Genomic DNA, 12,302 nt, shown 5'->3' with positions numbered 1-12,302 from the left:
GCACTGATTTCAGAGATGTCAACAAAGCCTATCTAAAGGATGACTTTCCTTTGCCCAGTATCAACATAATTGTAGACCTCACAGTAGGCCATGCAATGTTATCACTAATGGATAGTTTTTCGGGCTATAATCAAATCAAGATAGCCCTAGAAGATCAAGATAGAACATTGTTTACCTGTCCTTGGGGAACATACTATTGGAATGTCATGCCTTTTGGCTTAAAGAATGCAGGCGCAACTTATCAATGAGAAATGTCAACAATCTTTCATGACATGATGCATACCTTCATGGAAGACTATGTGGATGATTTACTAGATAAATCCTTCACCAGAGCAGAACATCTAAGCATCTTAGAAAATATTTTTGATAGATTAGAGAAATTCCAAGTCAGGCTCAACCATAAGAAGTGTGTCTTCGGGGTTACATCGAGAAAGTTACTAGGCTCCATAGTTTTAGCTAAAGGTATTGAAGTGGATCCAGCAAAGGTACAAGCCATTATGTAGATGCCACCACCAAAGAACATCAGCCAACTCAGATCTCTACAAGGACGGCTCTAATCAATCAGGTGATTCATCATTCAACTAGCAGATAAAAGTCTCCCATTTAATCATCTGCTACATAAAAATGTACCATTTAGATGGGAAGCCAAATGTGTAGAATCTTTCTATCAATTCAAACAGTATCTAATGAACCCACTAGTTCTAGTACCACCAATAGCAGGGAAGCCGCTCATTCTCTACATTTCAACAACAGATATATCATTGGGGGCATTGTTAGCACAAGAAGATCAACAAGGCAAGGAACGAGCTATATACTACATCAATAGGACATTGAACGGATATGAGCTAAAATATACATTTATTGAGAAGGATTGTCTAATAGTAGTATTTGCCTCTCAAAATTTTCGGCATTACATGCTAGCACACACAATTAAGCTAGTTGCAAAAATTGATCCTCTCAAATATCTACTCAGCAAGGCAGCTCTTACAAGAAGATTGGCTAAATGGGTCATGATTCTCAGTGAATTTGATATCCACTACATAAAACAAAGAGCTATCAAAGGACAAGAAATCATAGATCAACTGGCTGACGCACCACTACTGGGAAAATAAACTATGGAGATCAAATTTCTGGACAGGGACGTTCTTACTATTTCTACCAAACAATGGACTTTGTACTTTGATGGGTCCTACACACAACATGGCTCAAGTGCTGGCATTTTGTTCATCACTCCTAAAGGACACACTATACCAAGATCATATATGCTTATGTTTACATGCACAAATAATGTGGCTGAATATGAGGCATTGGTTATAGGCATCAAAATGGCTATAGAATGGAGAATCACATAGTTAAAGGTCTACGAAGATTCACAACTAGTCGTCAATCAAATCAACAATGACTATCAGACAAAGGACGACAAGCTACTACCATACAAGTGAACGGTGGATGACTTCAAGCAATATTTTGTACACATCACCTTTGAACAAATACCAAGGTTGGATAACAAAGAAGCCAATGCAATGGCTACTATTGCTTCACTATTGTAAATCCCAGAGAAACAAAATCGTTACGAGTTTCTGGTAGAGCAACTTTTCTCCCCAGCCTATGACCACTCTGATTCCCATGTTATCTATGCCTTGACTGGTTCAAATTCTCCATTATATGGACTGATATATGACTATCTTAAAAACAACATCCTACCCATTGACCTATCCTGGAATAAAAAATGTAACTTCATTTGGCAAGCTGCCCATTATACCCTCACTGCTGATACTTTGTACCGTCAAGGTCTAGATGGTACTCTTCTTTGTTGCCTTGATCGTAATGAATCTGACTCCACTTTACATGAGATTCATGAAGGTATACGTGGCACACATTCAAGTGGTACTACTCTTACTAAAAAGCTTCTAAGAATGGGATGTTATTGGCTAACAATAGAAAAAGACTTATCACGTTGCAAAGAAGTGTCCTAAATGCTAGATCCATGGCAACCTGATACATGCACCAACACAAGAACTGTAGCGATTCACGACATCCTGGCCCTTTTGTCAGTGGGGACTAGACTTGGTCTACAAAATTCATCCTTCATCTTCAAATGGACACAAGTTCATTATAACTGCAACATAATACTTTACCAAATGGATTGAAGCAGTCCCCATAACTACAGTGACTGGGAAACAAATTGCCTCTTTTATCCTTAATTATCTAATCTGCAGATATGGTATTCTGAGTTTCATCATCACAGATAATGGACGACCTTTCAAGAACCAAGATGTACAAGAACTATGTGAAAAATTCAAAATCCAACATCATTTTTCTACACCTTACTACCCACAGGGGAATGGTCAGGAAAAAGCATCCAACAAGACAATATTGAAAATCCTAAAGAAAATAGTGAATGATGCAAGCAAAGATTAGTATATACAACTTAATCCAGCTCTTTGGGCATACATAACTAGCATCTGCACACCTACAGGAGTTACACCATATTTGTTGGTATATGGATCAGAAGCTATTTTACCCCTGGAGGTAGAAATTACATCTGTCAAAGTCTCTCTGAAAGGCTTAATCCTAGATGAAGAGTATTAAGTTAATCAACTGCAAGAACTTGAAATTCTAGATGAAAGACGCCAACGTGCCTACACTCATGTCAAAGTGTATCAACAATGCATGTGCAAAGTTGGTGACCTAGTACTCAAAGAAAATCCTAAAAATCAGCAAGATCGGGAAAGAAAGGCAAATTTGAACCTAACTGGTTAGGTCCCTATGTCATCATATTAGCGTATGGATCAGAAGCTTATCGGCTGATAACTTCAGAAGGAGATGTGCTCAACGAACCAACTAACAACATCCATCTGAATAAATACTACACTTGAGGAGTCTAATGCACGGGAAAGTCAAAAAAATCAAAAACATCAAAAAATCAAGAAAAAGCAAACAAAAAGGTACAATAAAAGCAACTGGTGAAAACCTAGCAACAGGCGCTATTGTGAGAGGACAACTCCTCTATCTATATCCATATTATTATATCCATAGCGAAGCACTATCGGCCATCGCCCGACATTTTTATCATAATATCCATTCAGAACATACTTAGCATAGTCACTATCTTGGTTTATCCGCATATTACTTCATCACACCTTACCATGGCTTGGAAATCACTGTACATATCCACATCGAGAGGCACTTTTCTTTGAATGCACCCTCTAAACTACCCCACGCACTAAACAACCCTATGCACTATTCTATCCTCTCCACGCGCTACGCACCTAACCCTATGTGCTAGGTTACACCTATGCGCTATCTAGACCTACCCATGCAACCCCCTAGAAGCCCTATGCACTAGATATTTTCAATGCGCTGCTCGTTTTATCCTCTGTGCTACCCTTTGCACCCGGTGTGCTAACCTAATCCTATGCACTGCCCTAATTTAATGATGCGCTAGCCTAAAATTTTCGGATGCTACCATATTTGATTTTACCCTATGCACTACAAATTTTTTTGTATGTGCTACCCTTTTGACCCGACGTGCTAAAACGTAAAAATCCACATAATTTTTTTTTAAAAAGACCAAAAATGACAAAATCAAAAATAAAAAATGGGTCAAAAAGGTTGACTTACCAATGGTCCATAAGTGGCAGGCCTCTGATACCTCCTCACGTGCTCGAATCGATGTGAAGAATATGAAATCGACATGTTGACTTCTCTCCAAATGTCACTATCTCCAAAGTCAACATAGACCAAAATTTAAAATGCTATCAAAATTATCCAAATCAAATCAACTTTTGAAACTTTTGATTCATCTCCTGAGGGGGCATTATCAACATCATTTTATCAAATCTGGGGCATGACATAAAAATCTCAAAACGACATTAAATTGATCATAACTAAAAGCATGACGACACATCATTTTCTTTGAATCAACATGTGCACACACGTCACTTCAAAGAGGGGCAAAATGTAGACGTATAAAAATGACCATATTCCTAAATGAATATTTTATGTTCATTCTTCTATTTAGTTAAATCTAATTTAATTAAATCTCCCACATTCCTCTATTTAATTAAGTAAATTATTCAATTTTTTTAGTTAAATTCACTAGAACCCCTTTCATCATTTGATTGAATAAATCATTTTATTTAATTAAATCCCTTCTCTCTACTTTTAATTAAATTTACATTTAATAAATAGTTCACCCCAAATTGAATAAATCTAATTTATTCAATTTCCCAAGTTGCAACCAAATTGAAATAAAGTAATTTATTTTAATTCTATTTTCCCTCATCCACTTGCAAAATCCTACATCTCCCACTTGCATCCTAAATCCCCTTTCTAAATTCTTCTAGAACCTATCTAATTCTAATCAATTAGCCTAACCCATCTCATAAATATTGTCACATTCCTAAGCAACTTGAAGTCACTTCTCAAAGACTCCAAAGTCTTTGAAAAGCATTTAATGCTTTATGTGTTAAAAAAGCCAACCTCTAAAAGTCTTCCAAACCACTAATGGCTCTTACATGACCATTAATGGCTCTTACATAACCATTTATGGTTAGCCCTCAAATCAACCTCCATATAGCCCAAGGGTCTCATCAAGCATTTATTGGTTGACCATGGTTATTCCTTTAACCCTTGCACAAGAGTTTATCCTTTGGGTAAAATCTTTATCCATTGGATATTCTTAACCTAACCTTAACCCTTACCTCCTAAGGTAACCATGAGGTCTTCTCAAGCATTTAATGCTTCCTACCTCCCCTCTCAACCAGCCTTATGTTGACAATTGTCACCATTTCATTGGTGAAAATTGTAAACATAGATTGACAACTTTCAAACTTGACCCTTGATTAGCTCTTTCAATCCTGGCCATCCAGTGCCCTATTTTCACTATAAATAGAGCTCTCCTTCCTCCATTTTGAAGATCCATGAATCTAAGAAATCTATTATCTACTATCTATCTAGAAATCCAAGCTATCTATTTATCAATCCATGCAAGCTTTTAGTATCTCATTTATGCTCATTTTAGCACATCTAGTCTCTCTTTGCAATAGGAATTAATCTAATAAACATTTTAGACTATTTCCTTTATCATTAGTTTAAATCATATAACTAGTATATCATGTTAGGATAGTATTACTACTAATCTTGTCATCTTATACTCTAGTTTATTGTATTTTGTAGAATCATGCATAGATAGGATGTATAATCATGTTAAAATCAATCAAAAGTATCCCTCGTTCTTGCATTTTTCATCCCTAAACCACTTTGTTTAATGATCTGAGAGTGAAGGCATTGGTTTGAGGGACCTTGTGAGATAGAGAATCATGGAACCAACCTTGGGAAGTTGAGTCATTCTTCATGACTCCATAACTTGCACTAAGAAGTCCTGTGGGTGTGTGGACAAGTCTCTTTAAGCTTCATTTTTCACATTTTAAGTTTCATTGACCCGCTTTTCCCACATACACTATGGATGGATTCTTAACCTAAAAAAATATTTTCCTTAATTGGTCAAAAACAATTGTTTGGACGAACAATCTTTAGGGTTTTAAATAATTTTAGACTTAATGGCGAAATCTATTTTGCTCAAAGATGAACCAATTTTCCCTCAAGGATTTATGTAATTACCCTCATTAATTATTTAAATTAGATTTAGAAACCCTTTAATTCTTCATTTCAGATTTGTAAAAATACATGAAACAAGCAAATTGGGTAAAATGCAAATTTCATCAAATCGACCCAAACTAAAATATAATTAAAATAAAAAACTATAGAATGTATTACAATAGTAGAATATTCAAAAACATATGTTGTTACAATCAACAAACAAACTAAAATTAACTTCTACATTGTTCACCTGTAAAGCTTCTGTAAAGCTTCTGAAAATCACCTACAATCTATTACAAAGATATGCAACTGCAAAACATCAAGTGAAAATGCAGCCCATGAGCGAGATTGATCCTAGAAACCCTTGGATCCACTTCCATTGAGTCTCTAACCTCATTGGTTTATCAGCCCTATAGATTGATTATTCACTGGTTTAACAACCTCTAAAGAAAATAGTATAAGCTTGTTAGCAAAAGTGAGACAAAATGAATGATTCTTCCCAGCTCAAACTAGATAAATAAAATCATATTCAAACTCAATATTGGCCACCCAAAACCAACACCTAGGAGGGGAACTTTTTTGAGTTTCCATTTGGAAACATCCATTTTATCTTTGGCAACTATCTCCTAACATGCCATTCCAAAATTGTTAATTTTATCCCCTAGATTGACAACTTTTATTTTCAGTTTGCAAGACAAAGTTGCTAATTCAGAACTCACACCATATTTAGGATTTTAACAATATTTGAAATAACATTTATTAATTACTATAATTATAATTTAATTAATTCATTTTGACAGTTTGATTTTCCTATTACAAGCTAGGGTTGTCGTTGCACCAAAAGATCGACCTGTCAATACTCGATACAACCACTACACTTATAGAATCCACAGGAGGTTGTTAAACCATGTCACAAATCCCCATGAGGGATGTTGTCCCACTACCAACAATCCCCCTCCCAACATCACTCACCGTGACCTGCATTATTTGAACTTGTGACCAAGGTCTGATACCACTTGTTACAAGCTAGGGTTGTCGTTGCACCAAAAGATTGACCTGTCAATGCTTGATACAACCACTAGACTTATAGAATCCATAGGAGGTTGTTAAACCATGTCGTGGATCCTCACGAGGAATGCTGGCCCACTTCCAACATTTCCCAGTTTATCTACATATCTTGACTTACTATAAATGGAGAGTTGAGGTTACTGAAAATAGAAAGTGTGATTTTTGGAAAATCTTTTAAAAGGGACATGGAACTTTATCTCTCAAAAAATGGTTATAACATGAATCTAGTGCTCTAATAGAATATTGTAGTTGATAGTGAAACCCATAGTTCCAATAAATCACATGTTATCAAAATTCCTATCACATCTATAAAAAAATCTATTGATTGTGCTTGGCAACCTTCAAAACAAAATTGATCCAAAAAATAAAATGATTGAGCTATTGCATTGGTTGATCTAAATGAGTTTAATATAATGTATAATTAAATTCTTATAACAACCCTTCATGAAACCCTACGCGAGCATTATCTTAGATCACGACAAGTGTCCTCATCCTATTCTATTAGAGAACATGACCTTAATATAGAAAAAAAACACTCCTAATTTTATCTTAAGTGTAATAAAGGAAAAGTGATCTAATTAATGATTGATAATTAATCAGTGATTACCTATTTTTTCTATCATCTCCTATTAAGTACAACTTAGTGAGAAGCTAAAAACTTAATGATAATACAAGAATAGATGCATGGAAGGGTTCCAACTACAAGTGGTGATGAGGTATGCATGTACAAATAAATAAATATCTCATAATTTAAGAAGAGGAGAAAATTTTGGAAAGAGACTCTTCTCCAAAAGAGAAAATTAAGTAAATACACGCTAGAGAAAGAAGGAAAGAATAAGGAGTTGATATGAGCCCCCAAGGACTTTTTCACACAAGTACTATAGATGTCTCCCCAATAAGAGAGTGATATTAAGGATATGAATCCCACCATAAAGAAGTAGGTTCTATGCCCATAATGCAAGCTTGAAGGCAGAACATGGTTTATTTGCTACAAACAAAATTTCTCCCATAAGGAAAAGTAGACCCACCAATGAGTAGAGAAACCATTCCCATAAGTTGGATAAGTTAGTAATCCAAATCTAAATGATTTGTGTTAGGATGAAAACTAAGTTCAAATGTCCACATGATGGAATGAGATGATATAATTCAAGAATCTTGTGAAGATTGATGTAGAACAAGCTCTAAAGATAACGATGAAGGGCTAATAATGATGATGTGACTATCAAAAAAGAGGAGATGAGTGTCCTCAATAAAATCCTTCAAATATACAATATGAGACCACATAAAATAATGATATGCCTAATAGATATGAATCCTATAGTCACATAAATCTGTCCATTTTAATTAAATGAATATTTGCTATTTATTTGATTAAAAATCCACTAGCCATCAGTTAATTAAATTAATATTTAATTAATTCATCTTTAAACATTCTTCTATTCATCAAATAAATAATTTAATTTATTTTAATTAATTCATTAAACCAAATTCACAATCAATTAAATGAATAAATCCTATTTATTCAATTTAAATCCCCCTTCTCCTCTTTTAAATAAATAATTAAAAACATTTATTTAAATCATTCACCCACCACTTGCATTTTCCTATAAATGCAAGTTGCAACCACAAATTGAAATAAATTAATTTAGTTTAAATTAAATCCTATTTTCTCTCAACTACCAAACCCACTTTCAATCCTAACCCCCTTCTAGATTCTTATAAGCCCTTCCTAATTAACCTAATCCATTCCCTAAATATTGTCACATTCCTAAGAAACTTGAAGTCACTTCTCAAAGACTCCAAAGTCTTTGAAAAGAATTTATTGCTTTCTATGTTCAACAATTTAGCCTCCAAAGTCTTCCAAACCACTAATGGCTCTTACATGACCATTTATGGTTAAATCCACTTGCACCCATGGTTAGGGACTTTGACCCCTAACTCAACCCTCATGTAACCCATGTGTCTTCTCAAGCATTTATTGCTTTGACATGGCTATCCCTTTAACCTTTGCACAAGAATTTGTCCATTGGATAAAAGTATTATCCTTTGGATAATGAATTTATTCACTCAACCCACCATTGACCTTAACTCCCAAGTTAACCCTTAGGTCATGTCAAGCATTTAATGCTTCTTCCCTCTCCTCTCAACCCATCTCATATTGAAACTTGTCATCCTGGGATTGGGTTGAAAGCCCTCACATGGATTGAATATCATTCAATCTTGACCCTTGTTGAGATTACTAAATCTCAACCATCCATTGCTCCATTTTTCATATAAATAGAGCCCATTTCTTCATAATCTAGATCCTAAAAACTTGTATGCATTTAATCTATAGTGAATTTTAGAGAGAGCATTTAGCATAAATCACATATATTGTCATTTTGGACTGAAATAAATCTTAGTTCATTTCATAGTATGTCTAATTAGTTTGTTTTATACTTGCATAGCATAGCTAAAACATTTCAATCTTGAACCTCCATAAGGCATCCATAGTGCAAAAAGCTGCTAAGAGCTACACTAATTTGGAACTTGGAGAGGAGAGGAACAAGGGAGAAGGAGCTAAGAGCATGTTAAAAGGAATTTGGAGATGTCTTGTTGTATTTACTTCCATAGTTAAATATTTTACCATGTTTTTAGTATCTCTTTTGATATGCTTGTTTAGACTAGTTTTTGGTTGATTAACACTAATGTTTTGTCTCTTGTGTTTTGTGTGTTATTCCACCACAAATTTTAGTCTAACAATTGTTCATTTTGCAGAGCATCAAATCCCAAGTAGTTGTATTGGGAAGAGGATGAATTTATTATTGGATTAAATGGATAAGGGAGCAAAGGATGTGGCAATAACAATATGATCAAGAAGAAAAGAAGATGGATATTGGGTCTCAATATGAACAATGAGAACAAGAAGACACACCTTTAATCATTAGAACATGAAATACATGTGATATACTTAAGCTCCTCTAAAGTTCCATCACTAAAGAGCATTCAATCTACACCGTCAAGAAGAATGAGACAATGTACAACACAAGATCCTCTGAGAATGGAGGGATATGAGGGTCTCCATGAATATCCCTAAATTTAGTCTAAAGTGCATGGTGATAATAAATGATCGATACAACACACATAGTGTAATGATTAACACTATAAAAATTCATTCCTACAACATGATCAACAATGTTAACTCATGTTGATCTACTACCTACTATGGTTGTTTCAAGTATGAGTAAAAAAAAATAAAAATCACCTGAGATGGGTCAAGATGTCATTTTCTTAAGACTCATAATTACCCTTTTCCAGGTTACCATATAATGATGAATAAAAGACACATTAGTCCTCCTCAAATGACAAAATAGGAGACCAATAATATAAATTCATGCAAATTAGATCAAATTAGTCATCTTATGTAAAAAAAAATTAGGTGCCAAGATGTTCAAGTAATTGACCGAAATGTGCTCAATCATGAAAAAAATAGAATGAAAAGTGCCTAGGGAAAATTCTATAAAAAATGCATGGATAGATTTGAAGATTTATTAAATACATTTGGACAATGTCGTAAGAATCTTAAAATAAAATATGTAGGTGAAAATGTATGAGCTCAAAAGATAAAATGATGATCTAATTTCAATGGGTGATACAAATCATGAGACTTACACCAATGGAAAGTACATAGAAATAACCTTTTGAACGATATTTGTATATACCAATATATTTTACAGGGGTGTTAGAATATTTGTAGATGTTGATATATGCTAAAATATGATGGAATATTGTTTGATTCCCACAATGTTGCTATAAAATCCCTTGATCAGACTTAGAATATTCCTTGGGGTTGTTGTGTTGGTTTACAAGGTTAGTAGTACAAAATTGTTCGCCACTTTAATTGAAGGAGTAATGCAAATGTTTTTGATGTATTAATGAAGAAAAATAAAGGTACATATATGTGGAGATATATATTTGGAATAACTGTATAATATCTAGAACTGTCATAGTCGCTAACAAACTAAGCGGTAAACAATATAATATTGAGCATTTGTGCTAACATTCCCCCCCTTATTACATTGATCCTAAAAATATCAAATTCACCATGCCTTAGGGGACCCCCTTAAGGCTTACACAATAAAACATGTTGGTTACATAATATGAATATGTTAGGATTCCTACAGATACTGAGAGGGGGGGGAGGGGTGAATCAGTATCTAACCAGTATGTAGAATTTCTTAAGTTAAAACATGTAGAGCATATTAAAATAGTGTACCAGTAAGCAAAAAATAATGCAATAAAGAGAGATAGAAACAACCACATGAAAAGCACACCATAACACAAGGATTTAACGAGGAAACTCGGTGTGGGAAAAACCTCAGTGGGATTTGTGACCCACAATATTCACTTACTGGCCAATAAGAGAATATTACTCCTACAAGAGGGGCTTGCACATGCAGGAAGGCCAAGTGCCCAGAGCTCAATACTCAAATACAAAATAAGAAGTCTCACTGACTTACAAAATGGATTATATAAATCCAGTGTCTTGTACTACTTCATAATAGCATCTATAATGCTAGATCCAGTACCGGTTTCTGCTCTGCTTCTTACATAAACCCTTAACCTATAATTCGCATAATAGGTCTGCCTTATTTCGCCTAATTATATTCTACCATCTGTCTCACAAAGTCCTACAATGATCTTTTATATATATGAGTCATTTTACAATGTTGCCAAGTCGGCCTACAATGATTTTATAATAATAAACAAAATATATTATAACAAAAATCCTGTCGGCCTCTGTGCCGGTATGCTTCCTTTCACTGTCGGTGCCGGTAGTTTGAATGTCGGTGAAGAGTCTGATTTGCTGGTGCTGGTGAATGTCTTTGCCGGTGTCATAGGATTGTAAGGTTGCCATCAATGATAAAACCTTCAATCACCTACAATGTCTCATTGGAGTGTGCATATACTAACAATCTCCCCCTTTGGCATTGATGGCAACACTCATGAGAAAATCCAAAAATATGTTATCCAAAAATATGTGTCCAAAAATATGTGAACCAAAAATGTGTGAACTCCCCCTGAGTAGATGAGTCTTTACCTAATTATTTTCTCATACCACTACTCCCCCTTTGGCATCAATGATAAAGGTTTTCAAGGTGTCAATAAAGTATGGTTTCATGTGTCAACCTTGAAGTTGGGTAGTTATAATTTGAAAAATATTCACCAAAACCAAATTTATGCTTTCCATAAATTTCTTACTATCTTGAGCCTTTTCTTACAACTGCTTCAACCTTTTTCACTCTCTTCTTAGATTGAATTTGGTTTTCAATCATCTCAGCACTACCAAAGACTTTTTCCTTTAGTTCCCTGGGTGCTTCAAGAAGGGCTTTTGCATAAGTCTCAATGATGTGATCATCAGTCTCATAGCCCATCTCAGTAACCCAGATTATTCTTGGGATTACTGCTTCCATCTAGATCTCATCCTTTTTAATCACAAAACATATATCATCCTTGTACTTGTCAACAATTTTCTGTGACAGTCTGATCCTTTTGTTCATTCTGGCCTTAAGTGCTTGAAAATACTCATTGATATTCTTTTTCCTATTCTCACCCATGTTGTTGAGTAGGTCTGACAACTGTTTCCCTAC

This window comes from Cryptomeria japonica, chromosome 10 (assembly GCF_030272615.1).
Source record: "Cryptomeria japonica chromosome 10, Sugi_1.0, whole genome shotgun sequence".
NCBI lineage: Eukaryota > Viridiplantae > Streptophyta > Pinopsida > Cupressales > Cupressaceae > Cryptomeria > Cryptomeria japonica.
This window is presented reverse-complemented; position numbering follows the sequence as displayed.